Genomic DNA, 6,014 nt, shown 5'->3' with positions numbered 1-6,014 from the left:
CTAGCAAAATTTATGCTCATTTCGAAAATCCCCAAATAGAAATATTTATCCAAAAGCTAAATATTTGTATTTCTGGCAAAAATAGTTAGATTTTTGATGAAAAATAGAATTTTCCACAAAGGTGTGGAGTCTGTATAGAAAACAACTTTTTCTGTGTAAAAAGAAAAAAATTCCAGCAATCAATTGTCTGTAGAACAGTGATTTTGACAGAAAATTTGGAAAAGGACTATTTATGACAAAGTAGGATAGGGGCTTGGAAAAGACCTAGAGAAAAACACTGTCTATTGTTTGTGCACAGAGCCACAAAAAAATCCTTTCAACTGGCTGATCATGTTCTATCTTGAAAAAAAATTCTTTGCCTTCACTGTTAAAATATTTATCCAGAACAGGCACCTGATTATAAATCTGCGTATTTACTCTCACCTAGCTTAATCCACCCATTTTTCTGCCAAATTTCCTTTCCTGATGACATATTTAATCTCAGTTTACATTTTCACAGGCAATTGAACCAAACATTCTCTAAAATCCTTAGGTCTTCATTAATATATTCTTTATCTGCTGAATTAATCTTTCTTGACTGCAGATTGCTAAATTTATACGCCGTGCTCCGGATACGACCTGACCAGCCCTCTGTGTGTTACCTGACCTCATTCATTGCTTTTTAACTCTACAACAAGTCTCTGTCCCATGTGTCCTGAGATCACATTTATTTTTCACAGCCATGTCCCATTAATACTCATATTTGCCACACACTGACATGCATACAAAGGACTTCCTGCTATTGCCTTTTAGCTTATGGTGGTAACATTGATTTGTTGTTTTTAGCACATGACGTTCCATCTTGTTTTATTAAATTTCCATCTACTTTTTAGGACTTCATTTTCAGGTGATCCAGTTCTGTAGAATTACCTGAATATCACTTACTACTGACAGCACCTTGAATCAGCAGCAAATTTTGTTTTGTCAAAGATGAAAATAATTACTGAAAGGAATAAAACAGGACCCTGGCCTGATCTCTGAGGAACGTTTTTGTTATTTCTTTTTTTCCTTCTGTCTATACATCAGCATTATTAGTCAGGCTTATTTATCACATTTTAATCAAATAGGTGTTTCAATAAGCTCTATCAATTCAACTAGCAATTTCCATGGCAATATATCAAACACATTACTGACAGGTATCTAGAAAAAAATCTAATGACTTTTCTTTGTATAGAAAGATATTTTCTCACCTTTTTCCAGTAAAGTATCATCTCATGCTAGTACTAACTCCCTTTGATAAACACTACTTGTATTTTATTTTATTTTTCATTTGTTTTCCCTTCTGCACTTACACTTGTCTATTCTTCTAAAGCTTTTTATATCACTTCATCATTTAATTTTTTCTGTGGTTTTTTTTTGTTTTGTCTTTAGAGTTTTTTGGGAAGATCTACCCTTTACTTTGAATTGTAAAAAAATAGTAATAAAACAAAACATACTTACTAATCATTACAAACCCCTAAAATTAAATGGGAGAATTTTCTTCTCATTCTATCAGAAGATTTGATGTTTTCATGTCCAGTAAACTCTCAAAAAAAAGCACTGACCAAATCTGGAGCTTTGAAACAAATAACAGTTAAATTTGCATTAGCCAAGTACTTTCCATTATGCCAAATACCCGACTTCTTTATTTTAAATTTAACTTATAAATTTAAAAGATCAAATTCTACTTCACCTACACATGTGAATGTAACTGAATGCTTATTAGTTTAATGAGTATAATAAGGATCTGAGGATAATGGAAATCAGAAAAATTGGATACCCTGACCAAGAAATTGAAAGAGTTCATTATACTAAAGGGATGTCTCTCACTTTTTTGAAATTACATGTAAGTCTTCTAAATTTGAAAGAGAGAAAGAACAAAATTGCATACTTTACACAGAGTACTGTAGACTACATTCCGTGTCTTCAGTGAAAAGCATCCCTGTGCCATTTTCTGACTGAGGAGTTACAGACATCACTTTAAACAATCTATTCAGCAGTCCTGAACTTAACAAACCAGACAGGAAAGTCTCCTTGTTTTCACTGGACTTCTTTGTATTTGCGATCTGCAGAAACGTCTTTTTGTAGCCAAGCTACTTGCGCATTACAGAAAGACAGCTCCAGAAGGTTCTCCATGTCACTGTCACTGGTTGGGGTGGAGTTGGTGTGCTGATATTGGCATCTGCCACTGCACAGGCCACTGCCAAAAGGTGTTTTGTGGAGCAGTTTGAGCCTCACCACTAGAAGATGCACCCTCAGCTACATCATAAAGGTACTCTTCATGGCCAGACACAGCAGGACACTGTTGGGGATGCTCAGAGGGAGGAGAATGAAAAAGCTGAGGTGATACAGCTGAGGACAGCCTTTCCTTAGAAAACTTTGGCTGTGTGGTGCTGCTTCTCTGCCTAGAAAACAACAGAGGGTTCAAGAGATTAAAGGGGACATAATATGATCAGTAATGGTGACAAAATTTTAGAACTTCTGGACACCATCTGGATCTTCACATAAAACATAGAGAATTTCATTTTCTCACTGCAGCTACAGCACTGATGCTGGAGAGTTGGATAGTAGCATCACTGTGCTCTTTCTCAAAGGATGGGGCTGCAGCCACACGTCCCCTGGACCGTGCCCAAGGTCTGAAATCCCAAGTCATGAGCAGGACTCATTCTGTTTGCCTCACTCAGGCCTGGAACCTTCTTTGTCATATTCTATCTGATCATTGAGAGAGGCTTAGTAAGATCAAGTGTGTTAATAGTTACTGATACTAAAATTTTACAGAATTTTAATCTTCTCAAGTATAAAAGATACAAACTGCATATACATTAGTCACAGTCTTTCTTCCCTGGAAAACCTTTCTAAAATCTATTTCCAAGGCTTGATGGAATCTTTTCTTTAATATTTGGGCTGCAGGAAAAAAAAAAAAAAACGCAAACAACCTAACAAAATTCAGGATGACAGTAGAGAGTGCCTTTGGGAGATTTAGGAATATCTGATGAAGACCCAGTGTGTTTGAAAAGTGTGAACACCTAGGAAGAGCAAAGGACTTAGTACAGCATTCCACATAAACTCTCTGTGGTCTGGAAAGCAGGGCTCAAAGCACATGAAACAGCTTGAGCAGCTCAAGAGACAGACAGGCTGGCAAGAGGCACATTGTTCAGGATGGCTTGTACACATGCTTTGAGGGAAACTCTTCAAAACTTTTCATGCAGCTTAGGTATTTCTGGCAACTCTATGTTATGCATTATGTAAGCAATAATTGTTAGATGATTAAACAAAAGAAAACTCCTTTTAAACAATGAAAGCAATGAGTCTGGAGACTTCATATACAGAACACAAAGATTTGGGGGTAAATACAAATTTTCAAAGCATCTTGAACTGCATCAACAATTTAAATAAGACTTGAGCTCAAAGAGGATTGGTGTCATTACTTCAGTATGGAAACTCTAAATCAGCCACTTACTGCCAGCACTGTATTAGAGGATTCCAAACAGACAGATGGCCAGGCAGCAAGTAATTGTTACTTATTGCTCTACTGGCATGTACCTTTCCTCAGCAGGCAGACTCTTCCAACAACTGGAACTGAGGAAAAGCTTTTGGGTCCTGGATGTGTTGTGAGATCAGAGAACTTGCCGTACCTTGGCACTGCCTGCCACTGTGAACTTTCCACTTTTACTGCCCACTGAGGAACACCCAGGCTCAGCTGATACAAAATACTATTTATTGCAGGAAAAATGCATTTACTTCTCTACCACCTCTATTGTGATGAATTTCTGTCCATGTTTGGACGCCATTCTCTCTGTGTGTTTGCAGTCCTGTGCCTCATGGATACCTCCATAAAATTTTTCCTTTTAATTTGGCAGTCCCTTCTCAGAAATGTCATCAAATCAACTCTGTCTAAATCTATATGACTCCTTTGTTCTTTCATAAACCTATCTGTTCTTTGATGATTAAGATTATTAGTCTCATTTGTATTTACCTCTATATATCAACAGCTGTTCTAATTTCATTCTTGTTCTTTATTTCCCTTCTACATCCACTGTAACAGAGCACAGAACCATGATATGTTTAAGTGAAAAGAACTTGAACCATGATTGCTGGACTTCATCCATCAAGAATTTGTTTTCTTCTTAGGGAAAAAAATTCTTAGCTATATATAAACAAAAATATTAGTATTTGATGCATCTCCTTCATCTGCTGTCTCTTTCATGTCAAAGAGTCACTGGGAACAGCAACAGAGGAAAGGGTTGAGAAATAACTGATGATATTTCTTTTCACCTAAAAATGTTGATTCATTGAAAATAAAATATCACAAAAAATCTGACTGTGGACAATCTTCTGATAGAACAGATGTAAGTTTCAAAATTTCTCTGCTAGTTGTAGGATATGTGGACTATTAATATTTGAGATATTAGCTTCTGTCATTCCACAGAAGGAATAATGATGACAGTTCCCAAGACTGTTTCTACACAGAACGTTAACAGCAATTTGTTAATTGGTTTCCCAGGCTACTCAGCTTCAGCAGCCTAATGAATTATTTGCTCGAAGAATTAAACACTGGGGTTTGGTGTCTGGCAACTCCTGTGTCCTCAGCTGCTGGGGCAGCCCAGCTGGGGCACAGCCTGCCTGGTGGCTCCTCTGCACAGGGACTGCCCTGGGGTTTATTGCTGGTGAACCTGATGAGCCTTGGCATGTATTAATTCCACTCATGAGAACGACTGCTCTCTTAGCGGGATGTCAGTCATCACAAAGGGCAAGAAAGTACTTCTGAAGTGAGAAGACTGGAAGGATTCTCCAAAGCCTTGCAGTAATGATCAGATTCTTTGAGATTGTTATTTGGGAAAAACTGATAGCACTTAAGAAATTGATCCAGAATGCCTGTGTCAACCAAGAGCCAGAAGAGGAATCTCAGACAGCAGTCTCAGGAATCAGAGGGGCTGCACTGTGCAATTCTCCGTGTCTAGGAGTTTTGACATGAGAGCTTGCCCAGGAATCTCAGAGCTAATGGCATAACCAGTCTCCTCTGCAAACCAGCTGTGTCAGTAGATGCAATCTGCCCTTTCAGTCCACCTGCTACATACAGCTCAAAGTCAATCCAAAGAGGTATTCTTTTCTGCTACAATGAGAATATTTTCATTACCTGACAATAATACCATCCTACAAGTTTTTCTTTCTACATTAATGTTTCCCTCTGCTCTCAGCATGAAGGTTATAATACTGTTTATTAGTTTGTAGTATTTCTTTTTTATGATACCAAAGATGTTATAAACAGGTATTTCTTCTTAATATATGAAAATAATTTTTGCATATGCAGAAAAAGAATTAAAATTATCTTTTCTCATAGAAGCATCCTTGCTTTGCTTGTAGCTGTTTTTTTGGGGGGCTATTTAGGAGAGGTTTTTGCTGCCTCCTCAGTCCCTTTTAGTACATAATACTTACATTACAACACATATTAAGTCAATGGAAAGGCAACTGTAATATATTCCCATTCTCAGCTAAAAGCCAATATATAAATGCTTCTTTTTCTGTGACACAAGGCATGTGCTAACATGTCATTTAACTGAGTACTTTCTATGCCTTGTGAGGCAAAACCCAGATCCATGCCAGGGGTAAACTGCCAGGGAGTAACATGGAGTTGCCTTAAACTCTTGGTTCTCTATCGAGAACTCGAAAAAAAAAGAGTTGTGGGGAAGAAAGATTTAGTCATACAGCTGTTGTTCTACACAGTGATAAAACGGACCCTGCCAGGGATCACTTCACTCACCCCTCAACGTTTTGCGTGCGTGCCTGGCTTGAGGGGTCTGTGCTCGATGACCTTACTGGTTTCACCGGGAAAAGGCAGCCCGGGGCGGGCACGGATGAGCTGCCGGGACTGGCACCCAGGCTCCCTGGGCGTGCATCACGGGAAGAGAGGGTTCTCCGGCACCTGGGAGAGGGCAGCGAGGGGTGAGAAGCATCCAGTGCCCGGAGCAGCCCGGGGGTGGCAGCGGCACCTGCGG

Source organism: Molothrus aeneus, chromosome 1, assembly GCF_037042795.1.
Source record: "Molothrus aeneus isolate 106 chromosome 1, BPBGC_Maene_1.0, whole genome shotgun sequence".
In the NCBI taxonomy this organism is placed as follows: domain Eukaryota; kingdom Metazoa; phylum Chordata; class Aves; order Passeriformes; family Icteridae; genus Molothrus; species Molothrus aeneus.
This window is presented reverse-complemented; position numbering follows the sequence as displayed.